At 37.7% G+C, this 12,936-nt stretch overlaps 1 protein-coding gene across 8 annotated transcripts in view; it reads left to right on the forward strand.

Moving 5' to 3' along the window:
* LOC140673700 (uncharacterized) overlaps nucleotides 1–12,936 on the forward strand; it is a 77,619-nt gene that overhangs the window by 3,898 nt on the left and 60,785 nt on the right. For 7 of the 8 annotated variants that reach the window (XR_012048087.1, XM_072906804.1, XM_072906807.1 and 4 more), the window contains exon 3: nucleotides 6,527–6,694. The gene's annotated coding sequence lies outside the window, so the exon portion shown is untranslated. Of the gene's footprint in view, nucleotides 1–2,495; nucleotides 2,607–6,526; nucleotides 6,695–12,936 lie in introns of those variants that run through there. The other variant, XM_072906805.1, reaches the window with a different exon arrangement.

The raw sequence follows: 12,936 nt of genomic DNA on the forward strand, positions 1-12,936 counted from the left end.
GAAATTTAATAAACGCAACTTAATTTGACGTCAATCCTATCGCTACATAAAAACATCGTTATATATTCGTTAGGCTCGATAAAATAAATTAGAGATTACTTTCTTATAGACCTGTGATATCGAATATATGAAGCATGATAAAAATGTTTAGACTGCTTAATTTTAAAATTATGTAAACTATTACATTCTCACATCTCTTTACATCTGTCACTACTCTTGACGTAATATAATAAAACAAGGTTTTGGTGCAGTTGCATTACTCCGCCAGAGAAATAGAGATAGATGGAGAGAGGAAAAGGGAGAATTCGCGAGATAGGGTAGAGGATGATAAAGAGGATGGTAGGCGACCGGGAAAGAGGGGCTAAGGGAAGGGGGGGGGGAGGGGTGAGAGAGACAGATCAGATAGAGTGGCGTATGGTGTTGTAGCGGGATCGCGAAAAGAGCAACAAATCCAGTGGCTTTATCGGCCATCGCCGGTGTAATCCTATAGGTGCTTAGCGTGAAATCCCATAATCGATAGTTTGCTTAACCCGATGCCACGTGGCGCCGCGTGCGGGCCTCCATTAGAGCGGCCTCGCCGTTCGCGCACCTTTTAATGCAAACTGCGCGCGCGTCTGCTCTCTCTCTCTCTCTCTTCGTTCGGCTGCGAGAGAACGCGAAACTAACGACGGAGGGTGACCGTATCTCCCTATGTTAATATGGGAATGCGGACCGTTTTGGGGGAATTCGATACGCCCGGCGCGCGACACATCTGGACGGCGGCTTTTCCCGCGACTGACTTAATTATACCGAAGCTCTCTCTCTCTCTCTCTCTCTCTCTCTCTCTCTCTTTCTCTCTACGCGGGCCTTTCTCGCGAAAATCCTGTTTTCCGCGACAGTATAAACAACGGTATAACGTTTAGTAAAATATATGCACCGATTAATAAAAATGAGAAAGTCGAGGCTCACAAGTGAATTCAAAGCAGCTGGTAAAAAATTTTTTTTATGTAAATAAGCTAAAACTCTCTTTCAGGGTGTCTATTCCCCGGAAAACATGGTAAACCTGAAATCTTTAGGGACTTGGAATTTTATTGGGATTGAGGGAATTTAAAAAAAAACATTCTTTCTTTGTTAATTTTATTTTTATTATAAATGTGATAAAGGTCATCAAGTCAAGCAAATTATACGTTTAAAATATAAATATATATCTATTTTTGTTTATATATTAAATATCTTAAATATTGAATATATACGGTACACATTTTTTCTAATTTCTAATGAAAATAAAATAAAAATTTTATACGTGTAAAACACTTATTTTATGAAAATTATTCAATTTCTTTTTTTTTTTTTTTTTTTAGTACATTACAAATCTAGCTTGAAACTTAAAAAGCTTTGTGTTTTTTCTTCGTATTAGTAAAAACATTATTTTAAAGAAAATTGTTTAAAGTATTTTCTTTATCTGGAATTTTGCACAAAAATATCTGAAAGATATTCAGGAAATTTTTTTTACAAGATTGGAGTAGACACCCTGTCTTTAAAAGTAGTTTAGAATTTAAAGAATACAAAAAATAGAAATAGAAAAAAAATAATAGAGAAATTAAACTTCTGACTTTTATAGTATATTTAACAGATTAAACGACTGCACAAAAAAGCGATAAATTCGAGTTGGTCATCAATCATGATAACTCTTGCTATCATAAGATATGTGTTAAAATTATACTTATTATCTACTCTCTTTTTATAGCAAAACTAGATTTAGTTCTTACCAATGAATCTTTTTTAATACCGAATGATTAGTAATAAAGAAGCAACGGGGAATTATAAAAACGTGCGAACCGTGTTGGACGTTCCCAAATAATTTAGCCATCTTGCTAGTCGACCACATCGAATTGTCGGTACACATGATTACGTACGCCTCGTTTCCACGTCATGGGAACGGCTCTCCTCTCTCTCTCTCTCTTTCTCTTTTTCTTTCTCTCGGTCCCCTCTTCCCAACACATTTCGGGCATTTCGGTGGCTCGCTCTTAATTCGAATCACCGTGAAAATGGTTTCAATACGCAACACGCCGATTGGCTACAGCTAATTAAGTCGACGCGCGCAATCGCTGATTCTCTCGCTCTGCGATGATGTAACGTCAAACGTCTAGAAATAAATTCCCCACTGCTATTATCGCGGACTGTTTCTTCGAACTCGCACATCGCAGAGGCTGTCTGGTCGTGCGCACAAACGCCGGATCTAATCGATTCTCGATACCTTTTCATATATATAAATAGACACGCTAGCAGTGATTTCTTTCTCCTCCTCCGAGCAACGACGGCGAGCCGCCTCTTTGCTCTTATTGGCGACGATAGAGGCGGGATTCAATAGTTATTCATTAAACTCGAATTCAGTCGGGCAGGATGCTGGGGTCAGTTCCACGTTGACCTTGCGGCTATCTTCAAAGGCCTTATCTCCCGCCGCGTGCGCGCTCTCTCTCTCTCTCTCTCTCTCTCTCTGTCTTTCATTCCTTCTTCTCGCTTTCTTCGCTGCGTCGAGCATCGAAAGGCCGGCCGTGATATGTCCGCTGGTGAACGATTGGAAACCGACCGTGTCTCCCATCGTCGACAATCCGCTTCCTGCTTCGGTACTTTTACCACGGGGGGCACCGGCGTTTTTTTTTTTTTTTTTTTTTTTTTTCTTCAGAGCGCGAGCTTTCCGCGAATGTCAACGACCGCGAGCGAGCGAGAATTGCCAGCGGGAAAAGGAAGTATATGTTAAGTATACTTCGAGAACAGAATTAAGACAATAACTAGTATAATTAAGAGAATAACTAGTTCTTGGAAAACTTGGAATTGTCAGGGAATTTTTTTGACACTCGAGAAAGTAAAAAAAATTCTCTCCTTGATAATTTTTTGCTTTTATACAGTAAATTATAAATAAATATATATATATATATCTATCTCTGTTTATAGATTTAATGTTTTGACAAAATATTGATTGCATTTACATATTGTTTATTTCAATTTTTAGCAATAAAAATGAAAATTAAAGTTAAAAATTTTTATCTTAACAAAAGCTATTCAGATTCAGTACGTTTGTAAATCTAGTACTTGAAATTTATCACAAGTGGCTTTGCGTTTTCCCTTGGTATGAGTAAAAAAAGTATTAGAGTACAATAAAAAAATTTATTTTAAAAAATTGTATAAAAAAGAATCTTTAAACTATTCTCTTTACCTGAAATTTTGGACAAAAATATTTGGAAAATCAAGGAATTTTTAAAATAGATTTGAGTAAAAATTTTGGTAACATACGTTATGCGATTACAATCATTTTATCTCTCTTGATTCTTGATTTTTCTTTCTCTCATTACTCTCGCTTTTATTTATAAAATTGACAAAATTGGCCTCACGTTAATCTAACGAAACAAAAAAATATTTCTAAAAGAGAAAGAGCAAAAAAGAGATTTAAAAATGAAATCACATCGGTTTAAAATCGATCGTATCTAAAATCGATCACAGATAATCGATCGAAAGTATCCTCAATTACAAAATCATCTGTGTATGTGTCTGTGTGTGTGTGATTAATATATCCTTCGTGAGAAAAACTCCCGACTCTCCCTTAGCTTTTAATAAACCCCATTGCTCGTGAAGGTTTCATGCCGCAAATATGGTTCGAGAAACCATTCTCGCGCATTAAATTACGCCGAACTTTCAATAAGTGGTATAACGTTCGCTCTCACGACTATATCGAAAGGATGTGATTCCCAGGGCTGTCTTTATAAATTCAAGATTCCGCGACGAAGACGTTATCGTTGAAAATAATTATACACTTTAGATATTTTCATCTTTATATTTAAAATTATTAAAATTATTTATTTTTATATTTAATCTTTATAAGTCTAATTTTTATATTTAATTTTTCATTTCTATACATTTTACTTTTATATTAAAATTATTAACCTTTAGTTTTACAATTTTGTGTTATTATAAAAATATTTGTAAGAATTTTGAAACATTCTGATAATTAAGTTGATAATTACAGATTTTTTTATACTATAATAACATACTTTTTTATCAAAAATTTTTACTTCGTGATTCTAAACCAATAAAATGTTTCTAGAACAAAAAAAACTATTAGATTTACGCACATTTGCGTTGCAGGATTAAAATCGTGATACTATAATATAATATTTATTATAATAGATCGCGATCATTATAATAAATAACGTAATACGATCTTTAAAATCTCTAAAACTCCAAGAGATGTAATATAAACAGCTCTGTTCGCCCCTCGTTTTTCACATCACAAGACGCCACTGTCGGCTGTTCCCATCGCCGATTTTGCCACCCCTTGACCGGAAGATTGCGCTCTTCTCCCTTCATCCCCCATTCCCTCGGACCACGCCAATGTCCGATGATGAAGTTATCCAGCGATAATGGCTCCATTACACCGCGGCGTGCCGCGGCACGTCGTCTCTCGGTTCCCTATCGGATCCCTCCCCCTCCTTCCCCCTTCTTCTGCCCTCGCGCAGGTGGTGCGGGATGGAGGAGGGAGGGAGCGGGAGAGAAACGGGCATCTCGTCGCACCGTATACTTACCATGGCGATTGTTTATGTTGGCTGATGGCCACTTATGCTGCACACACATCGCATTACGGGGCCCGTTCTCGGGACCCTCGCGGGGCCCCGTTACTTAGTCCGTGGCCTGGGCATCGTAGGGTAATGGCGAACGCGTTACGGATAAAATGTATACTTATAGCCTCACGGTCCGATGGCACCGATGCCTCGGCAATATCGAGATTACGCCATTTCCCTCCCCTTCCCTCCCTCGCCCCCCCCACTCTCCCCCTTCTTCCCCTCTCCCTCCTTGCACCCCCTTCATTTCGATTGGATACTTCCTCGTTTCTCGCCTGTCGTAGTCGTCGCTAGAGTTTCGATTGCCACCATCTTCTCAAGATGAGATGCATCTTTGCTGCCGGCGAATCGTGCGGTCTATCTTTTTATTCCGGGTCGTAATAAGGATTTTATGGAAACGACGGATTATTCGAATCATTTATAGAAATACAGGCAATTAAAATCGCCCGGTGTATCTTGAAAGTGTCTTTTTTTTTATTTTTTTGTTTTATAGTATGCCATTGCATCGAGGTCCGTATTACAATAAGATAATAAAGAGATGGCGCAGAGATATTCCGTGATTGGATAAGCATCGTCCGGAATCTTTCGCTCGGGGCGAATTTATCGGGGGGAGGGGAAGGGGGGAAGAGATCGGACATTCGTCGCGATTGGGTGACAAAAAAAAAAAAAAAAAAAAAAAAAGAATCGGCATCGCGCGGTTGAATGCAAATAGAGAGCTCTCGTCGTGATTCGCACCGGGCGTTGTATCCGTCGTTTGTATCGGATCGCGTTTTAGCATAATTCGACGTTTCGTAAGTGGCACGACAGGTGCGCGCCCCACGGGAGGATGACGTCAGCGCGCTGATATCTCTCTCTCGTCGGATATGAAGGATGAACAAAAAAAAAAAAAAAAAAAGAAAAAAAGAAGCGTGGCAAGACCGCGCGAAAAGTCGGAGATAGCCGGCTCGAATCGACCGTCGATCCGGGCAATGTTCACGCACAGATTGACCACCTTCGATGTTAATGGGGCCCTGATTACAAAGCACGCTTCAGCTCGGCCCTGCCCCCTGTTTATATCAATATCTCGATGTTGCTCGCGCGCACTCATACATACGCGGGCGCGCGCGCGAGCACGTGTATTCTTGTTGAGTATCTTGTCTCTTATATACGATCATCTTTTATTAAAATACAGATATCAAATATCTAAATCATATTGGCTTGTTAAAAAATAAGTTGCAGCTAATTCTTTGTACAATCTTGACAGCGTCAATAAAGTTTAAAAGGCCGCAGATTAAATTTTATATAAAATTTTTATATTATGTAGCTTATATATTTATTATTTTATATAAAATTTAAGGATATCATAATATCATACTAAAGCACAGATACAATAGCCTATTAATATAAGATTGCAAAAGCTATGATCGATGAATGCAAACTTGATAACTCGATTTTAAAGATGATATATTTTACGTCCAGTTATTCCAGTAACGAGGTCAGGTATTGTTTTTTAACAACTAATTTTTTATTACCACCGGTGCCGAACCAAATTTCATTTTTTGCGCTGAAGAAGACTCCAAAATCGAAACGTCCGCTAAGTTTATTTTTATTTTTATTTTTATTCCTATTTTATTTTCACGCTCCAAATTGATTATTATTTATATGAATATGTAATATTAAATTAGTCATTTCATAATATGTACAATTGTATTATTTTTATTTATATTTTTATTTTTATTTTATTTTTGGATCTGTATTACCTTTGTCATATCAATATTGTTATACACTATATTTCCTTTGCTCTCTATTGCCATTTATTAATCATTTATTTCATTATCTAAGAGAGAGCCTCGACTTTATTTACTTATAAAATATATTATTATGTCATTTACATACTTGCAAGATAACGAATAGATTTTGGATAAATAGTCGCATTTTTTTTTTATTTACAGGTGTTGGAGAAACAGGGGCCAGGGTCCGCATTTCGAGGAATCTTCCTATTGTTCGGATCGACAAACGAGAGAGCGTGACGTGAAAATCTTTCGCGGCGTAATCGAGCTTAAAAGTGCTTTCGCTCGCGTGATTCTCTCTGAGCTTTGAAAGTATCGGCGCGAGAAAAGGTGGGTGTAAATGCTTGCGAAATACAATCCGCAGCGAATTTTCGAGCGAGCTAAATCCACGAGCGATCGGCGGCGTTTCATCGGATGTCCGCATCGAATGGAGGAAACCACCCCTTCGGTGTGCGCCTTTCCCTCCACGTTCAGGACCGCTCTCGCTTCTCGCTCGTTTGGGGCGGAAAACGCAACGTCAGCGCGCCGATGGTACCATTTCGCGCGGACCAAATAAAATGTATCGGGCATTTTATTCTCCGCCGTGTCGTGCGGGTTTAGACGGACCTTCGTCGATTTCCGATTCTGTGGCTTACACGAAGGGAGACTCGCGCGCGGTTTCGATTTTCCCCGGGCGCATTCAATACCTTGCCCCTTCTACAATACACATACGAATGATAGGGCGTCGAATATATCATTTTATAAATGCTGAATATATGGAATTCTGATACATAAAAGAAAATGTATGAGAAACAACGAGATGTGAAATTAAACTTCTCTTATTATCGATACCACTTCTGTGATTATACAGGGTGATATATATACTCCTTAGAAAAATATAGAAAACGTGAGATTCTCAAGGAATTTTTTTTTAAAGGATATATAAGTATATTGTATATGAATATGAAATCAAACGTGCGATACATTTTCTTTGAATTTTTAGTAATAAAAAAAATGAATATTGTGAAAGTTAAAAATTTTTATCTTGACAAAAGTTATTCAATTTTTTTTCAGTAGGATTGTAAAAGCACTTGGAAACTTAAGTGGCTTTTCCTTTGTATAAGTGAAATGTATTAAAAAACGCGTACCATAAGAAATTTATTTTAGATAATTTCATCGTAAAAAAATCTAAAAAATATTCTTTTTCCTTGGAATTTTGAGCAAAAGTATATATCTGGAAAATCAGGGAATTTTCAGAGAATTTTCCTACGAGATTTGAGTAAATTCTATTATGCGTCGAGAAATTTAATGAATGTAATATTTAGGGAAAAATAAGAAATTGTCGAAAAAAATTCTTTCGAAGATTACTTGTGTGCCAATGTGTTCGCCGTCTTATGTATCCTTATGGAACGTGGATAATTAAGAATGATCGCGCCCTTCGTTGACAAAGAAGTCCGCGATGCTGAGGATGCGGCCGATTACGGCTCGGCCCTTACGATCGTTTCGAAACGAGTTTGGGACAAAACATTCCCGGCCACGCGGCGACGGAACGTATAATAAGAGTGTGATTAGCATTATTTACGGCCGGTTAACTATTAACTCATAAATCAACTGGCGACTGTATTATCCAGCACCCCGCGCTGTTCGTGCGCGTCCAACCGGCTTCGACTCGGCTGAGGAAAACGGTACGGCACCGAGGTTCTGGGCCCCGTAGATCGACCGCTCACGATAAGAACGATACGAGGGCTCGAAGAAGGAAAAGAGAGAGAAAGAGACACCCCCGGAGATGGCGAGGAGGCCGACCATCTTTCTAGTGATTTAAGGGAATCCGCTTGGGCCGCTTCCGCGCCGAGCTCCCTATACTTTGCTCGAGTTTTAAGACGCATATCGAACAAAGTTAACCATCGAGATGTAATATCGGTTTGCGGTACCCGTTATCCAAATAATCAAAGTAGAAATATATTTTTTTATTCCTCTCTCATTTTATTAATTTTTTTTATCAAAAGTATTACTTCTTAATTTTATCTGCAATTTTTACTCATTATTTTTCTTTTTAAAAAATTGTCTCGAAGGAGATTATTAAATTTATCACGCATTCTTAACATATTTAATATATTACAACAATACTGAATAATAATTGCATTTAAAATTAATAACAGAGGAATATACTTGTATTATTTACTTTTGTTCTCATTTTATTATTTTTTTTTTTATTAAAAGTATTACCTCTTAATTTTATCTGCAATTTTTACTCATTATTTTTCTTTTTAAAGAATTGTCTCGAAGGAGATTATTAAATTTATCACGCATTTTTAACATATTTTACATATTTTAATAATTACGTATAATATTATTTATCACACATTCTTAATACATTTAATATATTACATCAGTACTGAATAATAATTGTATTTAAAATTAATAACTGAGGAATATACTTCTATTATTCACTTTTATTCTCATTTTATTAATTTTATTAAAAGTATTACTTCTTAATTTTATCTACAATTTTTACTCATTATATTCTTTTAAAGATTTGTCGAAGGAGATTATTATATTTATCACGCATTCTTAACATATCTAATATATTACAACAGTACTGAATAATAATTATATTTAAAATTAATAACTGAGGAATATACTTGTATTATTCACTTTTACTCGTGCGTAATTTTAATTTTAAAAATATATTCTCCAGTTGATTATGTAAAATCTGCTGTTCGAAGAAAATGCACATAGTGAAGGACGTTCTGCACATATCTAGTCATATCTCTCGATAATATATTATTGCTCTAAAGACATTTGTACTTTTCGTCGATATTGATATCAATGCACAGCGTGTCGATACTTTTACTCCGATATGGCAAGCATGGCAGGAAGTGCTCGTAAAACGAGGCGATGTACGCGAGAGAGGACGGAGAGATGCGAAGATGGCCGCGCGCGCCGGTTCCTCTCTCTTGTCTCGCGCGCGCACCAGCTTCTTTCTCTTTGTTTCGCCGATAGAAGATGCGGATCACGCGTCGGCGGTTAGTTCTGATTAGCGACAGAGCGAATGACGTACCGCTGCCAGGTCCTCGTGCCGCGAATACTCAAGCAGCGAATATATACAATGCGTTCCGCCAGTAGGGAAGGGTAGAGAGAGATGGGGGGGGGGGAGGGGGTGGGGGTGGGGAGACAATGCCGCACCAACCAGTTTATGGGAATTTATTTAGCGCCGTAAGACGCGCACGTCTTACGGCGTCTCTTCACTAAATAAATTCCAAGGAGGATCTGTACGACTCGAAGATTCTTCAGATTTGACGGTAGATTTAATTATTACATTTCGCGGTGGTGTAAATAAAATTGAATGAAATTTTTTTTCACACGCCTTATATGTATATCTGAAATTGTATAAATTTCTCTCTCACGTGTGTGATGTTTTTTAAATAGTTCTATTTTAGAGCGATTATCACAACAGTAGCTTCTTGATTTATTTTTGTTATCATACATTAATAATTTTAAATGATGTAAAATGATTTAGATTATATCTCCGAATGTACGCTCAAGTGGCACAACAGTGATTGTAATTCTTTGATATTGCATGTTTATACAAATAACAAGAGAGGGATATGATGTTATTATAATTGACAGCTGAAAAGATAATAATATAATTTTTTCAAATTATTTTTTATAATATGATTTTCGAAAAATTAGAAAACTTTCTTTGCATAAATGAAGGAATTGTGAAGGGCATAACCTGCTTAATCATCTACTCCATTTTATTTTTACCGAACGGCGGAAGACAATTACAATAAAACTAGGCGCGATAAAGCCTCGCGGACGTCATTCGATGTAGCGCGGGATCGAGAGGAGTTGCATTGAGAAATTTCAATTCTTAAGGTCGCTGTGGAGTTTGCTTGATCCATTGATCCCAGAAATATCATCTGGGTTACGCAATGTTGAATGAGCGAAGAGTCGACCGGATGTCGATAACGTTTCAATTTGTCGATGTCGAAGGCGAGCCTATCGCAAAGAAGCTAAATGCTTATGCGATACGTTTATTTTGAACTAAATAATAAAGTGATAATTTTCTCGCTAGATCTTTGCGTCTTTCAATTCTATTTATAAGACAAGATGGGCGTGAAAACTTCTGACATCTTTTCCAAATAAATCGCAAGCGATAAAAATTGATTTCGCAAAGTCGTATGAATTTCAAGTAGCGAATATGAAACTCAAAACGAATATTCTTTTCCCACTCGTGTTTCGAAATTACAAGATTGGTTAATTAGGCCGAAGGGTTCTTCTCTGAGAGACGGCCATCCGGAATAATCTCGCGGCGCGATCCGCTGGGAGCGCGAATGATAAAGCCGGGCAACGAAGGCAACGTACCGGGCGTCGCGTTTGCTCCGGGAAAGGGTCGATCGACAAGACCGGGGGATTCGAAAGCGCTTTGCGAGCCGCGTGGTGCTGGCCCGGCTAATTAAGTACGCCGTAAGTTAATTGAGATGCTGCGCGTAGGAGTAAAGCCGAAGATACGAGGGAAACGTTAAACTGTGTAAACATCGAGCTAATTACTTCGAGACTTTATCGCGCCGAGAGCGGATGTAAGTGTGCGCGTGCGAAAAGCAGGAAAAGTGAGAAACGCGGAAGAGGAGGAGGGGGGGGGGGAGAGGGGATGAGAAAATGGGAAATGAGAGGGTGAAAAACCAGCGCTTAGGTATATCGAAAGGAAGCCAAAGAGGATTAGATGAAGATGAAATTAACTGTAGCGTCTTGTCGTCCATTGATAGGACCGATATTTTATGCGACCAAGTATATGTATACCCAAGTGACGGACGACAAACTATGTAACTTTCTGAAGAAAAGAAAAAAAAACGAGCTGAAATTAAATGAAATTATTTAGAGAGATAGAGAGAGATCGTTTCTCTCTCGTGAGATATGTGATATGTGAGAGGAAACTTTAGCGCGCAAGTTTTATGTATAATTTTATTTTCTATCATTTCTCGTTATTTCTCTTGTATAAATTTCAACAAGATTCAACTTGGCCGACCCTCGACGATAATATTTTATTCGTTTATTCCATTGGGTCGAAGATATCTCGCTTATCCTTCCTTTTATCTATTAATTCAAAATATATACTTTATACTTTATAGTCTTCATTGTGACATTTTCTCTATACATGTATCTCTTAGCATATTTTACTTAAATGCAATTTTGTAACATACACGGTTTGATTTACATCTTCTTTCGACAATTATTCAGCGAGAAGTACTCTTGTATAACGGAGGGTTAAATAATGCAAGTGAACAAGAAGGTGGGAAGGAAGAAGGAGACGTAGTCTCGAGGTGCGGCGTCGGTAACTGCTACTCGTGGAAGGTGAGGAGACCCAGTTAATTACTAAAGCGTTTTAATCGCCGGCAAAGTTCCGTCCGGGGCCGGAAAGGGCTTCGTGGATGCGGCGACTGTGTAAATTAGGAACTCGCCAGTTTCTCCTCTTCGCTCGTCTTTTCCGCGTCCGCATTATGTACGCTCGGTCTCTCGAGACGAGCGTCATCCTAATTTCCGACAAGAGCTTTGACTTTTACGTAATAGCGCGCGTCGCCCAACAACTTTTCCGCATTATTCCGGAAAATTATTCGCGCTCTACTAATGGCTGAAGATTTCCTCTTATCTTACAATTAATATTAGAAACTCGCAATATGACATTTTCGATATAAAAGATTGAAAATTTCATTGATCGCACTGTTAAATGTAATTTTATTTCTCGATAAATTGTAGACTATTGCGTTATATTATTATATTATTGTTACTATTAATAGCAGCATGATATCATTTCAATAGCAAATTTAATTAATTTATAATAAATGACTAGAGTATTTTAATGCATATTTTAAAAAATGATTACAAAAATTGCACGACTTTAAAAATATTATATAATCTCCTTGCTCCTCTTACTTGATTTTAATTTATATCGTTATATTTTTGTTGCGAGAAGAGGCTTTTATTTAACTTGATATTAAATGCCTCCCTTTCTCACTTCTCCTCCAATCCCTCCTCTCGTCTCTGCGGTTCCTGGCGCATATTTAGGGGTCGCTGGTTACAGGTTGCCCCGGCAACCACATCGAGAAACCCTCTGTCGTTGCCAAGGCAACCTTCTCCTTCGTCTTCTCACCCTCTCCTCTCACCCGGAGATTCAATTCGAGAGAGCGAGAACGAATCTAAAGGACAGAAGGGTGGGAGGAAGCTGATTTCTGTGTAGAGCAAGGGGAGGAGGGAAAAGAGGCAAGGAGGGAAAAAAGATGGTGCGCTTTTTGGTGATTATATTTGATGGCGTAAGCGAGGACGTGCCAAATGAGGATTTGACCTTGATTAAAGAAAAACTTTTTTTTCTCTCTCTGTCTCTCTCTCTCTCTCTCTCTCTCTCTCTCTCTTTCTTTTTATCTCACCTTATCAATAATAAAATGATACAGGTATATATGTTTGTTGCAAAGCCAAAGAAAAATTTACCTTTAAGGGAAATTCAATCTATTTTCGAAAATAAAGTCATGCTCAAAAATGATGAGATGAGAATAAAATTAAGAGATATTTGACATAAAATTATTAGACTTATTTCT

This window comes from Anoplolepis gracilipes, chromosome 15, assembly GCF_047496725.1.
Source record: "Anoplolepis gracilipes chromosome 15, ASM4749672v1, whole genome shotgun sequence".
Lineage (NCBI taxonomy): Eukaryota > Metazoa > Arthropoda > Insecta > Hymenoptera > Formicidae > Anoplolepis > Anoplolepis gracilipes.